Here is a 16285-nt window from a genome sequence, read left to right on the forward strand (position 1 = left end):
TTTAGCGCGAGGATGAAAAAAGCACCGCCAGCATTCAGCCAGAAAACACCTGGCACAAAGCTTGCGAGACAACAGTTCCAAGTGCTCGGCCGCTTCATTTACATTATAAAGAACGCATAATGGCAGCGCTTACTAATTAAGCCTCGCAATGCAATTTCTCTTCCTGGAAAAAGCAAAATAGGAGGGAGCTAAGTGACAAACGCGTTTATTTACATTTTTCCCTAAGGACGGTGTGATTCCTGCATGGAGACGGTGGAAAAAAAGCCTAATGAGGTCCCCGGAGGCCGAGCAGGAGAGGAGCCTTCATCGGTACGTGACAGCGCTCGGCGGACACTGTTCCATCCTCATTAGAGCAGGGGAAAGATGCCGCTCTGGTTTAGGATGTGTCAGCGAGCAGCGACAGTGTTCCTCTTCACCGTGACATCCTGCTTCTGTAGCACAGGACAGGTGGGGACAGGAAACGGCTGGCGATGTGACGCTTAATGCACACTTACTGCCATGCACCCGCTCGCCGCTCCTTCCCGCATCTGTCCTCGGGTCACACGACAATTACAGCCTGAGAAATTTTCGATTGCATGAAGCCGAGGGCGGCCTTCGGCACTTACTCTCTATCCAGGCTAATTCTGCTTCATTTGATGCAACTGATTCCTCACATTATTCTTCAGTGGCTCAAGACCATGTGAATTGGACTTGTTGAACGTTCTGCGGTCTCAGATGCAAACTATGGACTTTTTTGCATCTTCTGCAAATGTAAAATGAAGGGATTTAAAGGGTTAGTTCACCAAAAAAAACAAAATCATTCATCTTCGAAACTACGGCTGCCCCTTGTAGTTGACCAAACGTTAATCAACAAGAAGCAGGGCCGTAACCACCATAGACACTGAGGGGGACAAGTTCCCCCCAACAGTTCCCCCCCCCAATCTCTGATATTTCTTAATGCTACTCTCCATTACGTACCACTCTGTTTGTTGTTAGGATGACAGACAGTTTAAAAAGTTATATTTTTAGGCTGGTCTGCCTCAGCGGTCTAACAGCGCTCGTCAACGTCAAAATGACGGCCGATCGGATCAAAGAATGTGGGCTTACTATTCACTGAAAACGAGCACAACTTTTAGTTTTTGCAGTGAAAGAGTGCATGTGTGGTATATAGCTAAACCTTTAACATTTGACAACTGTTTTAGGATGTCCTGACCCACAGTAACATACAGTGATGTAAACTACTCAGCTTTTTTATTCAATTTATCCATTTTGTGATGTCATTCATAACCAAATGTGACGTGTACTTGTTGAACGTACTGCTGTGTCATGAACATGTCCAGATGCAAACTATGGACTTTTTTTTTTGCATCAAATGTGTGTGAAATGGATTTAAAGGGTTAGTTCACCCTGAAAATGAAAATTCTGTCATCATTTACTTGGCCTCATGTCATTCCAAACCCATAAAACTTTCACTTATCTTCAAAACTATCAGGCCAAAAAGTGCTGACAAAACTCACCAACCTCTGCTGTCACACGTCAATCTACACCCTGTCCACACCGGACGCGAGCGGCGCGACGCGTCAAAAGACAATAGAACCCATTATAATCAGTGATATTGTCTACACTGGATGTGGCGCGACAACAAATTCCCGACCGTAAACAGATTCCCCGTTCTATTTCTGATGTAGTCCAAATGCTTTGCAACGGTCGGCTTGTCGCGTTAAGTGTAGACAGCCTTTAGCTGCTCCGACACGGCCTGATGAGACAACGGTCGCGTCTGGTGTAGACACGGTGTAACGTTACACCTGGAAAAGCGCAACAGAATTCATGAAGTTCTACACTTGCTCCATAGATGTTCATCTACCACATTCTCAGCTCTCTTTATAATAGTAGAGCTGCACGATGTTGGATAAATTGAAAATCACCATTTTGTTGTTTTTTTTGTTTAAAGGTGCAATATGTAGTTTTTCGTCCGCTAGAGGTCGCCTATTCAAAACAAAAGCGTAGCTTGATGACGCCAAGTTTGAGCGAGGAATCTTGGGACATGTGGTCTTCACCTCACAGCCGGTGGAAAAGAATCGGGACGGGACTTGGGCAGAAATCGTGTTCATGGATGCGATTATTAACATTACTGTAGTATGAAGCAGAGCAGGACCGAGTGCTGTTGGAGCAGAAACGAGTCCGCTGGAGCGATTCCTAATGAGAGACAAACGCCACACGCCTCGCAAGCAACTTAATTTTTATTATGCCACAGTCGCCGGCGCCACTTCCGCTTTTTCCAGTCAAGCGTATGAGGTAACACAGCTCTGTTTATCATATTAGATACACTTGAGTGTGTTGAAAGTGATGTTATAACGTTACCATTGACAGGCGACTCGCTCACATGTCCCGTATCCTTGGTTAAAATAGTAATTTTCCTCACGATTTACAAATAGTTGGAAACATTTGGGATATTGTAAGTACTCACCTGAACAAAACATATAACACTGACCTAGTGGTTTTTGGATATTTTACTGCAAATCTATTGCAGCTTCAAGAGATAACAATTTTGAAAAGACAACTAAAATTTTTTTTAAATAATTTGAATATTTTTTATTTCAAATTCAGTTTGAATGAATGATGATTCATAAAGACTTCCCTTGTTTCATTACTGGATGAATCAGCATTTTTGCATGAATCTCTTGAATGAATGATTCAATGACAAATACATTTTTTTAACTGTCACTCATCATCTCCTATGTAATTGAATCTTTATTTGGAGAGTAAAGTTGCTTTCAAATTGTGATTTACTCTATTTTGATCGCTACTGAAGACATCAATGTTTATATCCGAACTATAAACTTTTATCCAGTACTTCTGTGATAATTTGTATTATTGTAAAACAGAAATAATGATACTGTGTGGTTGAAAAGTGTGTTTGTGAAGCTGTTTCATATCTAATAATGACAACTGCTCTCTCTGGATTCAAACGCAGATCTGAATGTTCGCTGCGATCGTACTTGTCAAAGCTTTAATAGACAGAGACGAATAGCTGTCATTTAGGAATAAGATCACGTGGGTGTTTGAATCAAGATTGCGATCTTTTAACGATTAATCATGCAGCTCTTCTTGAAAGTGTGTTATTGTGATCTGATGGGGTAAAAATAAAGATCATTTGAATTAAACAAAAGCACACGGGTCAGTCCATCTTAAGTGGTCCACCGTTTACAATTTTTTTTAGTGCTTGAGATGGAATGAACGAAAATATTCTCAACATGATTGACCTTTAATAGGATGCAAACCTCAACACAGGAAGAGCTGACAGTATTACATCATTTACACTCTCACAGACCAGCAGCTCTCATTCAACTGCAAATGCAAATATCTACAGAAAGAAACCTTAAGAGAGAAAGAAATGTCACTTCAATCACTTGAGAGACGCCAGCAGCAATTAAAGAAAGAGAAACAACTCTTAAGTTGCAGAGATTGTGAGCGGTACAAACCACACTAACACATGACGATGAAGGGCACCGCTGCACCACGGGACGGGATCCAGCGTTCTGCCAGCACATACTCTAATTAGGTCAACCGTGCACTACACGTCGACCTCTACCTGGATCTGAGGGAACCTGGACAATCACATGGGATACGCTTCCCGCTCATGGGAACATCCTGACTGCGGTTATTCGGTTAGAGCACACAGTCGCTCCTCAGAGCTCGTGCCAATTTCACAAATCTGAAAACGGCAGGTTTTTCATTTGTGTGAGCAGCAGAATATTACAGACCTCCAACTTTCTTGGAGAACTGAGCCGGTGAACCGCACAAGATGCTTTTCTCTGCGAAGTGCAGAGGCGAAACTGTAATGTTGTGGAAACTTAATTGACTCGATGACCCGCTGCATTGATGGATGGCTCTAGATACCCAGAGCATTCAAAAGACAAGAAAGACTGATGGGTGAGCCGGTAATGGCGTTAAACCTGCACAGAGGTGGATGGAAACGGCCACCCGCTGCGTCAAAGCAAGAGCTCAACAAATGTCTGGTGTCAGACGCTTCATATAGAGACGGGAAATGAATGTCTCTAATGGGTGATGGAGGAAAAGATGCAGAAAAAGCACGGATCCAGTTCCTTTAACACAAAAAATCTGTCAGGAACATTTCCATAGCAAAAGGCCAGAAGAGAGGGCCACAAAAAGTGAGAATAAAATGCTAAAAGGTTGTAAGAGAGAGCGTGGAGGGCTTTTACGTGCAACACCGGAGGGACGGGCTCTCTGCGGCGCGACACATGATGGTACAGTCAAGAGAGATGCAGCGTATGCAGCGACAGGCACATCAACGCTCTAATGGAGACTGCGTCTATTATGCTTTGTAAGAAAGCTGCGAGTTGCCATTCATGGACCTGTGCTCGATTCGGGTCAGGCAATTACCGCACACGCTCTGAGAGCACGGCTTAATGTCTCAAACTGCACAACCACTCTTAACGCAACACCAATGAAAGACGACACTCTGAACCAGGGGTGGATGAGTTCAAAGCCGCTCTATACTGCCATCGATTGAATAACATACTAAATGTTCTTTAAAACAACAGATCTTGTCTGATATATCGCAGATGAAGTTAAAACCGATGTAGCGTCACACTGGAGGGATGGACATTACAGTACAGCCTAAAAATTGCTGGGTTAAAAACAACCCAGGTTGGACTGAAAATGGACAAACCCAGAAATTGGGGTGTTTCAACCTAGCGAATGGGTTGTTTTAACCAAAGACTATAGAATAACACAAAACGTGTCTCTCCTATTGTTTTGAATGGGAGAAAGTGCAACGCGCAATATGTCGGAATAAGTCCCGCCTTCTAAATAAGAGCCAATCACTGATTGGTAAAGTCATCGCATCACTGCAGTGGCCATTAGAAGCTCCGGTTCCTATAGAAACAGTCAAACGCACGCCTCAGAAATGTTCGCGCGTCTCGTACCTCGTGACACATTTAGGTCTGCGCATGCGCATTAGCTTGATCCAGCCTGAAAAATACAGGTTTTTTTTGTCATGATTCGAGCGTTTAGAAACAAAATTTATGAGACAGTTGTTGTAAGATTTCATTGGTGATTTCAAATATGAAATTTAAATCGAAAGCTTGGCAAACAGCTTTGGAGAATTTGATGTTTCCCTATTCAAAGAGATAGGAGTTGCACTTGAATGTCCGAGAGGCGTTTCAAAGATGGCCGCCAAGTGAAATTACTTATCTTAAAGGGACTTTGGTTTTAACCCAGCAATTGGGCTGTTTTAAAATTGGGTTGTTTGGAAATGGACAAACCCAGAAATTGGGTTGTTTTAACCCAATGAATGGGTTGTTTTGACACAGCTTTAAAAATTATTATATGTCTGGCTTAAAATGAACCCAAAATAGGTTGGAAATTAAAAAAAATCAGACACATAATTACTAGAGGCAACAATAATAATCAAAAGGTGAACATTTAATAATAAGCAATTTAATAAATGTTTATTTTGTTTGATTATTATTCATTATTCAATGTTCATTTATTAATAGTGATCGACCAATATTGATTTTTTAGAACCAATACCGATAATAAGTGTGTTTATGTGCCCGATAACCGATATGCAGAACCGATATTTATTTACTGTTATACTTGTTTTTGACACGATTACAACACCACTGAACTGAACAAACCATTTTATTTATAACAATCACTCCCTCCTTGCATAGAAAACAAAAATCTTACTTATACACCAATAAATAAAAAAGTGCATTGTTACTAAACTGTTTTTGTTGAAAATTAGTTGTCTTTAATGCTAATTTTAATCTTCATATTACAAAAATAATTGTATAAAAAGCATCAGCAGCAACACTATTGTTAACAATAAGCAAAATAAATGTAGAATGTCTAATGTTTTCAAATGGAGAAAATAAATTAAAGACAGGAGTCAGATAAACTTTGCAGAATGTAATACTTCATTTTAAACTACAGTTTTAGTAGATTTATAAGCTGTTTAATAGGCTAAAGAGTGAAGAATAATGTTAAATAACTGAATAATATTCTCTGGAATATTGGAATATAACAAACAAAACATTGTATTTTATTGCATTTCTCAACTGGTATGTTATATCAGAATTATTAATAATGTTTTTGTCGTTCTAGATTATGAAATATCTGCCGACAAAGCGCTGTTTATCTATGCATTTACACAGAACTATACTTAAACTGTGATCGCTCGCGGAGATAATTATAATTATTTTACGTAGAGTTGCGTTTACTTGGATGTTTATTAGCGAATTAATGGTTATATAGTAAATGTTTATATAATTATGGTGTTTTAAACAAGTGAATCTTGTTAAAAGTTACATATGGCGGCCGTGCTGCTGGAGCATTTCCTGAGAGAGAACAGCAAAATGCAGACGACTTCACGAGACTAATGATGAGCATACACAACAGAGAGAGAGAGAGAATTAAATCTTACGTTGGCTATGTGAGCTTATCTCTATTTCTTTCTATTTCTAATCTAATTTGTGCATTAATGGCTGTTATGTTAAATAAAGTTTACTAATTACAGCAAAGCAGGTAAGTATACTTTACATGTGCACGCCGTTGTCTCGTCTCCCCTCAGATGCGCTGTAATGTTGATCCTGCGCGGAATTCTCAAAACACCCACAAGATGGCGCCGTTTATCAGTAAGTCCGATATTACAAAACCGATATCCGATTATGGCAAAATGATTAAATATCGGGGAAAATATCGGTAAATCGATATATTGGTCGATCTCTATTTATTAAACATTAATAAATGTTAATTTCCAACATATTTTGGGTTCATTTTAAGCAAGTAATACAGTAATTTTTTTTTTTTTTTCAAATAGTTGAGTAAAATAAAGTTTATTTGAGTTAAATAAAACTTATGGAGCCCTGTATATGACATGCAAGGGAAAAAATTGTGCACGATTTACTAATTCGTACCCTCGGTTTGCTAAATCGTGGGAACAAATAAGTAAATCGTATTACCCTATTGCTTTTTTCCTGCATGTCATGTGCAGGGCTCCGTAAAAACAACCCATTCGCTGGGTTTGTCCATTTTCAGCCCAACTTGGGTTGCTCTGAACCCAGCATTTTTTAGAGTGTACATTAGCAACAGTTTAGTGTAACAGTAGTGCTACTTCAGTCTTTCACTGTCATGTGTCCTAAAGACGCCTACTCAGTTACAACAGGATCTTCGCAAAATCGACTATTAAACCGCTCATAGTAAAGGCTTAAACTAAGGCTGCAACTAATGGTTATTTTGATAATCGAGTAATGATTTCCCAAAATTAAGTTCTCTTTCGCCTCTTCCTGTGCTCGAATAGTTTAAAATTGCTTTAATGTTTCAATCGTCAAGACTTGGAAACATATGCAAATCACATGCGGCGTATCACTGTGTGGCGTGGTCCATACAGATGACGGACGATACGATACACCCCTAGTATATAGTATGTAAACTATATGTCATACAAAAAAGTAAAAGAAAAGCACATTGAACCTACACATTCACTTATATAGTAAGTATATTACATTTATACCTCATTACAAGTCCCTTTACATTTGCTGCTCTCATAAAAAATAATATGTAGCAGCATTTTAGATATACATTTAACAAAATGCATATTTAGCAAAGTTGCACTCCTATTGTAATCTGTTTGATGCAGTGCACGCATGTGTTACAGATAAGGATGTAAGTTACAAATAAATGTAAGTTATGCACATTAATGCTTTAAACAGCACACGCATCTGCCAGAGCACCTGACAGTAGCACACACATCTTTATGCATATGTTAAAAGCGCCGAATATAAAGTATTCTCATGTTCAGGATAATCTAAAGCAGCTCACTCGTGTCACTATATTTCAGAATTATTTTGTCCATAGAAATGTGTTACTTACTACTGTAAAATGACAGGATGAACAGATGTTTTCCATGCACAGCATGCAGGCATGATTCATTATTAATCAAATTCAATTATCGATCAATTGTTGCAGCCCTAGTTTAATTAAATCCTTAACACCATGTATGAAGCTTCCCAGTTGAACTCTGACCCAGAACACCTCGACTATATATATATATATATATATATATATATATTATGGGGGAAATTTTGCACAGCCAAGCCACATTTTCTTCTGTAAATGTAAAATCAAATTGTAATATTATTCCAGCACACCTCCTGAACGTTGTGGCAGCAGAAACACATTTCATTATCATGCAAACATGAAAGTAATATCCCCATGCAGCACTGCAAAAGCAACACTAATTCTGCTGATTACAGGTGAGAAGCAATATCAGTATTCTCCACTACTCCTGAAATACTCCTCTAACACCCTGTTTAATTGATAAACTAACGGTTTTGAATTAAAGGTTTGACATTAATGACATTTTTATTTTACTTACTTGAGAAGCACAAGAAATGTGAAAGTTTCTTTACAAATACTGTGACAAAAGGCATCCAGATTGCTACTTATTTTGAGACTGACTTACTGCATCACATCACAGCAGTGAATCTCAGGCTACGTTCACATTCATCCGGATGAGACTGAAAAAGCATCTTTTTCCTCTACATTTCGTCCATGTTTTTTGTTTTTTGAAGACACTTTCTCAATGGGATGAATTTGAAAATGCAGTTATGTTGTAGTTTGGACTGTGCAAACGAAGGTATTCGAGATCGATGACGCGTTTAGTCATGTGACGCATATTGTATCTATATATATCTATAGTTGCACTGGCACTGTTGCGCCGACCTCACTTTCACAAAATTTACTCTCAATTGCTGCAGCAAAACATGGGCTCGAAATTTACTTTTTTACTTGGTAGCACTGGTGCTCCCAACTTCAAAAAATTAGGAGCACCAGCAAAAATTTAGGAGCGCCACAACTAAAAAGCCTTATCATTCGCTTGTCCGAATAAAAAAGTTGTTTGTCTGGAAAAAATAGGATTCTTGTGTAAATATAATTTATTCTGAAGCGATATTCTCATCAGTGTTCATTCAGTTTTGACATTTAAATTTGCATATTTGTGATATTTACTCCGAGGGCATTTTTTTTACCTTTAATAAGGGCTTTTTCCTCTAAACTTATTGCTTCATTTTAAAGTCTTAAATTTGATCAGTAAATTCAATTAGAATAATAAGACACTATAGGGCTGTTACAGTCAAATTAAATAATTTACACTGAAAAATTACAACGGAATTAAATAATGTTATGAGATTGTTTTCGTTTTTTTTTGGAATATACAAAGAAATGTTGGAAAGTATGATACTTTTAAAGAAGAAACTAAACCGCCAGTAGGTGTCGGCAGGTGACCGTTTGAAGGAGTGAGTCATTCATTCAAACGATTCATTCAAATGGATGATTCATTCATGAATGAGGCAGTTGTTTATGAATGGGTCATTGAATTTGACTCAACCGATTCGTTCAAAATGCTGAATCATTCAGTAATGAAAACACGATTATGTTGTCATGAAATGCGTGATGGTTCTGCTGTGATCTTTGTTCGGAACTATTTTCGCTGCTGAAACAGAACAAAAACAGCCACTATTGCGTCTAAAATGTGAGTGATTTAATTTTAACTACTTTTTACAGTTTATTGAACTGTTGTATGATACATTTTCAATCGTGATGGTTTTATTCAGGATATTCGGGAAAACTGTAGGCCTACTCTTGGTCGTGTAATGTTGCTTAACTGTATCATATAAACATAAAAACTCAAGTGTTAATGTCGAGCCCTGTGTAACAGTGTTCTTTTCCATTATCTCTCTTCAGCTCTTTACATTTTGCATGATAGTTAGCTCCCCATCACGTGACAACAGAACGCTGTGAAAGGGCTGAATGACTGCTAATATTAACCAAACTAAAATCTGCTTTAAACTTAAGAATGTAAAGATGAAGTTTAATTGGTTATGTGACAGAACGGTGGACCGGTTACTGCATCAGCTCACAGCAGGCACATGCTGTGCAGTAATACAGCGAACGTTTTGTAGAGAAATTAAAACAGGTCGCACCTCAACAATTATTAGCACTCGCACAAATGCTCCCAAATATATTTTGAGGTCTCAAACATTTAATTTAGGGAGCATATGCCACTAAAATGGTCGCAATTTCGAGCCTTGAGCGGTGTTTTAGACCCAGTGACGCCGAGTATGTGGTTTTCCTATGGAAATGGGCTACTTTAACACTTTTCAGGGGTTGTTTTTCATGTCCGCAGGTTGAAACGAAACGATGATATTTACTATTTAGTCCCTGGAATGCAAATTTTACCAGGGGAACCCCGTCAAAAATGCGGCTTTTTACCAGGGGACCCCCCTGAAACGAGATTAGACTAGTTTTGAGTAGCAATTAGGCGGGTTTTGTTGTGAAAACCTGGCAACCCTGTTTAGACCAAACATGGCATGGCGATTGAGTGTGACCTGGATGCACCAGTAAGTGGTGAGACATTTTGATAATAAAATGATCGTGCCAGAAGAATAGCTTAAGGATTTTATTATATCTGGTCTCAGACTGTGTCCGAAATCGCCCCATACACCCTTAAATATGGCACTATTTGAGGACACACCCATATGTAGTGGTGTCTGAAACCATAGCGGACGTTATTAAGTGCACTCATTCAATCCCACAATGCACCGCAATAACAAGTACAACCGAAGTATGCTCAACGTCTAAAGAATACCCATAATGCACTGTGAGAGTCACGCCGAATGAATTCCCAGATGGCGCCCGCAGCTGAATCATCCATCCATCCATCCATCCAAACAGCACTGGTCCAATGTGGCTACAGCGTAATATCATACAGTTATAAACTCCTTTTTAATTTATTATTAAATTGTTCCATTAAGGTTTATACATAGATTCCATCACAGAGTTCATCTTACTACTGGAATTACCAGTTTGCTAAGATTCAAATGATTATTAAACAGCAAGCATAAACTATGCAAAAGTGGCGACCCTTCCAGCAAATTAAATGTCAGAATTCACATTAACTCCCTATATTAGTGGATCAATAGTGGGAATGGTGAATGAGGGTATAGGGGGCGATTTCAGACACAACTTTTGGAAGACGCTAGTTGTGGACGTAACCTCAAATCACAGCGTTTGCTGCATGTGACGACAGATACGAACCTGCTGATTAAAACAGTTCAGGCTCGGGATTTTTCTGAACGGATTCATGAAGGCCGCTCACGGCTCTCAGGTGAGTTGGTCCCGCGGGGTGAATGATGTGCACTACAGTACATGTGTTCAGTAGAGCTCATATATCACCAGCACACTATTAATATCAGCTGCTGACAGATACAGGCCATAGAGGAACACCGCCGAACAATACTGCTGATAAGAGCACTTATACTGTGATAAGACGCCGCAGCAACATCACACACATGCATCTGGACTGAAAACTACCAAATGGTAAATATATTTTCAACCATAATGTCACCACCACTTGTTTCAACACCTTGTGATTGAAGGCAGATTTGCAAATCGGCTTTCAGTCGATGTGTGTCCTGATGCATTAGCATACAACATTGTGCTATGTCACTACTAAGTGCACTTGACAGCTACAGACTTGATGCATCCCTTATTTAACACGCCTAGTTCAACTCATCCGCTCATTACAAAACAAGCACACTGTGCATCTTCAGTCGCCAAACACAATAAAAGTCAATTCAATAAAGCCTACTGTATCATATTGGATGCATGAATTTCTAAGGCTTCTAAAAATTCAACATGATCAAAACTTTGCTGAACACACAATCTATTACATGCCTTCTGTTGTCTGATTCATAGTTCATACTTTTTATCAAGTAAAAGGCTTTTAGTATCACTGTAAAAAGTCCAACTTCAGGTCATGGTCTTTTTGCTGTATTATAAAGTCAACATAAGAATAACTTTTATAATATTTCACTGAATGAAGCAACTTAGGTTTACTTAATTATCTATACATCCACATAAAGGTACTCACAGTCACCAATTCTTGTATTATTATCTGTTTGATATAAATCTCATCTCAAATCATCTCACAAATATGACTGACTTAGTATGTCATAATTATTATATTTACCAAAGCACAATTTTTCTTCTTTTATGGAGGAAATTGGCTTCCATAGTATAAGGCCAATCAGATGCAGAATAAACAATTGTGACTATACAGAGATCATATTTAACCATATCTAGGTAAATACTGCATTGCTAATATCTTCTAAGCAGCCGTGTCATTCAATCTGACTGAACCTCTCACTGACAACAGTTAGCATATTAGCTCTGCTGCTAACAGACAGTCAATAATAAGATACGTATTTGACAGCAAGTTGACATTTATGAGGCCGAAATGTAAACTCAAAGTGAAATCGATTAATGCAGATCAGTTAATATTAAAAGTGAATGTATTCGTGTGACATGTCAATTACTTAAAATCACAGGCCTGTAGAGTTCAGTCACAGCAGCCGGCGCCTGTTTCAATGAAACACATGGCGCACTTATTTACAGTAGCAGTGAAACCACAACATGAATAAACCGAGCTCTTCAGACGATATACAGGACTACTACAGTCAGCTTATTTTTTAAAACGAGCTGTCTTAACTAACCAGCTAATGCAGATACCGCGTTAGCAAACTCGCTAATCAGCCGCTCATGCAGCCGTTGGACATATTCTCAACATGAATAAACAAGTATAAACATATTCTTACCGGTTCCGTTAAAGTATGTCGTTTGTGGACGGTAATGATAATATTTTGGAAGCGTTTGTTGTCATTTAATGTGGAAACATAAGTGAGCGACCGCTGAAGAGAGCGGCGTGGAACACTTTGAAGGACACCTCGTTTGCTCCAATCAGAACAGTCTATTTGCGATCGAGAGCCAATCACTTCACAGTGTTGAGCTGAGAGGCGGGTGTAAGCGTAAGGGCTCTATAAATATCAGCAGGAGCTGTAAAAGCGACGCACATGAGTGGAGATTGAGCGGTTGTAAGACGTATTCATGTTTATGCCAATGTTTGTGATTTTTCCTGTGATGTATGTGGGTAATTTTAGGTAGATAACTACAGCACTGTTGTCGTATTCCTCATTTGTGAAGTTACCATCTCTACAACTCTTTATACACTACAGATTGTTTTAAAGCAGCTTCACAGAAATAAGCAGCAAAATAACAGAATCAATGATGCATATATTTAATCAAATAACCAGTAAATTCAGCTGTAAAGCAGCTCTAAAAAGACAATGTCATTATACAGCTCAAAATTCAGATCAGTGTTGATTCAGTTCAGTTCAATAACTGCGTAAAGTTCATTATGAAACAAGTTCAATTCAGCTATAAACAGCTCTGACAACAATGTCATTATTCAGCTCAATTCAGTTCAAGTTTTGTTCTCATCTGATAGCGTTACTGCACATAAATGTATTTTCACTATTAAACGCAACTTTTGTATTGTAACATTGCACTCAAAAGTTAAAACTCTAAATTCATTCACCTTTTTTGTTTGATAAGATCACATTTTTGCATTTGGCTGACGCTTTTATCCAAAGTGCATTGCATTCAAGGTATGAATTTACATTTTATCAGTTCTTGCTTTCCCTGGGAAACAAACCCATGACCTTGGTGTTGCTAGTGCCGTGATCTACTGTTTGAGCTACAGGAAAGTTGAAGTACAATGTTTGAATATGATTAATTTGCATTCGAACTGGAAAAAAAAAAAAAAACAATTCAGCATGTATTTTTTATTAGTTTACCTAACAAGTCACATATGCTAACTAATAAACAGGGACTGGGCATTTCGCTCGCTGTCACTCCAGTCGCACCCTCTGAAAAAGATATTTTGTCAGTTTAGTTACACTAATGCATTTGGCAGAAGCATCATTGCATTGAAGGTACACATTTTATCAGTTCATGCATTCCCAAGGAATCGAACCCATGACCTTGGTGTTGCAAGCGCCATGCTCTACAATCTTGAAAATAAAGGTTCTTTACTGGCATCAATGGTTCCATGAAGAACCTTTAACATTTTTTAAATGTTCTTCACACTAAGAAAACATGGTTCTTTTAAGAAGGTTCTTTGGGGAACCAAATATGGTTCTTCTATTGCATCGCTGTGAAAACCCCCATTCTGGAACCATTATAATTTTCCAAGGATCAGCATTCTCCCCTAAAAGTGATCAGGCAGACCAAACCTTAAGTCGTAGAGAGGCTTGCCCGGATCAGCCTGACGGGGGCGCTACAGCGGGGAAAATTATGGAATCGCTTATAACTCCTAAACCGTTAGACGTAGGCTCAAGTGTCTTATATTGTTGGAATCCTTGGCTCAAGACAGACTGCATGCCTCAGAATCATTTGTTGTTCTGGTGAAATTTTCAGGTATATATATATATTTTTTTTTTTTGAAAAACCTACTTTTGCGAACTAGTCTTAGGTTTTTGACCCAATCTGAACCAAACCCTTGCAGCGAGATGAGTCTGATTGTCAATAATTATCAAAAAAAGTTGAAATTCCGATTCACGGTCTCTAAGGGCCGCCAAAACGTTCGAAGTGGGCGGAGCCACTTTTACTAAAATGGCTATAACTCGTGAACAGAATGAGATATTTTCACCAAACTTGGCACAGCTATGTAAGAGCTCATTCTGTGGTCGCTTGTAAAAAGGACGCGGCAACTGGCCACTTGGTGGCGCTATAACAGGAAAAAAGACATGAAAATGGCTATAACTACTTCATCATTAGTCCGATTGACTTGAAACTTGGCATGCAGTGTCTTTGTCCAAGGTGCCATAATTGTCTATGAGGACATTGACATATCTCAAAAAACATGTCCACCATCAGACAATGAAATTTGAGCAGCTATCGGACAAGGTTAACGGAGGCCAGTCAGAATAAAACTCGCTGGGCCTGTTTGACTCACGGCCCTAGAGGTCTGTGAGAAATTCAAAAGAAATCAGCCACTGGGAGGCGCCTTCGCATTTTTCACGTACGTAAAAAATCGTGTATCGCGTGATTTTTCACACACATCCACGACATGGTAGAACTCCTCTTTCTGAGCAACTTTGCCTCTAGGACCGCCGCTGTCCATCGAATCGTTCGTTAAATATTGAAGATTATTTCAAAAACTAACTTTGGCGAACTAGTCCTAGTTTTTTTTGGCTCAACCTCGATAACTGTTAAATAGCTTTAAAAAACATATTTCCAATGGTAAATTGCCTGTATTGTCTGTAATGGTCTTTTCCATCTATGATCGAGATGGTTACAGGCTTGCTAAATAAAACAAAAAAATCTTTTTATGCACGTGCTTAAAGGCCTTAAAGCGCTTGAACCCTGATAATTGTTGCTTGCAGCTATATTTTTTAAGAGTGTCTGTTTGAGCTGCAGGAAGGCACTAAATCATTGTTTGTTTTTGCCCTCCCTCCATTTACAGGAGGATCTTCAGATCCGACAGTCTAACCCTAACTGCACAAAATAGCCTTGATCTGTGGAAACGCTTTCAGAGCCTTTTTCCCCTGTTGAGTTGGACAAAATCCATTTGCTTTTCACAGTTTAACACGGTCCGAAGCCGACCATCAGCACGACTGTAGCAAAGAGCACTTCCAGACGATCCCGCGCCCTCATATAGGCACCGCCAAAGAAAGCCGTAATTCAGCAAGGGCAGCCTCTGCTTCCCGGCCTTCTCTCTAAATTGATTGATACCTTTGAGAAGTCACTTGCTGACGTTCATTCTCCTGTGAAGAGATGCTGTTAGTTTTATATAACGCTGTGTGGGAGGCCGGTGACGATCGCAGCCCATCCAGTGCATACGGCTCTGCTGGGTGATGTGTGGGCAGCCGCTTTTAACAAATGGATACTGGCTCACACTCAGGTTATGGGGGAGTACAGGAATAAAATTATGTAAATACCCTCCAAAGTAGTGACACACACACACACACACGCTCAAACGGAGCTTGAAATATCTATTGATTTGTGTATTTGTTGAATATTGTGTGTGTGTGTGTGTGGGTCTGCTCTTAATTTGGAATGGCAAATCCAGAAAATGAAGCTGAATTTAAACTCGAGATCAAATAAGAGAGTCGCTTCCACTTGAATATTTAGTTCAGACAGCAGCAATTCATTGGATTTCAGAGCATTGGCTACTAAAGACAACAGTAGTTCAATAGCTGATCATACAGACATAAGTATTGGCTGAGGGAAATACTATATGCTGTGGTTTATTGGCTATAAATCTGATCTAATCAATCAGCTGCTGCACTTTACCTGCCTAAATATACCTTTTGGTAATATTTATTGTCTGTATTTACTGTTGTCTGCTACATGTGTCACCCGGTTTTTAGCTGCTTTA

At 39.0% G+C, this 16285-nt stretch overlaps 1 protein-coding gene across 1 annotated transcript in view; it reads right to left on the reverse strand.

The window, feature by feature from the left end:
• Positions 1-12819, reverse strand: part of LOC127518519 (R3H domain-containing protein 1-like) — a 65616-nt gene extending 52797 nt beyond the window's left edge. The window contains exon 1 of the mRNA XM_051905303.1: positions 12663-12819. The gene's annotated coding sequence lies outside the window, so the exon portion shown is untranslated. The remainder of the gene's footprint in view (positions 1-12662) is intronic.
• Positions 12820-16285: the final 3466 nt, after the last annotated feature.

Source organism: Ctenopharyngodon idella, chromosome 9, assembly GCF_019924925.1.
Source record: "Ctenopharyngodon idella isolate HZGC_01 chromosome 9, HZGC01, whole genome shotgun sequence".
NCBI classification, from domain to species: Eukaryota; Metazoa; Chordata; class Actinopteri; order Cypriniformes; family Xenocyprididae; genus Ctenopharyngodon; species Ctenopharyngodon idella.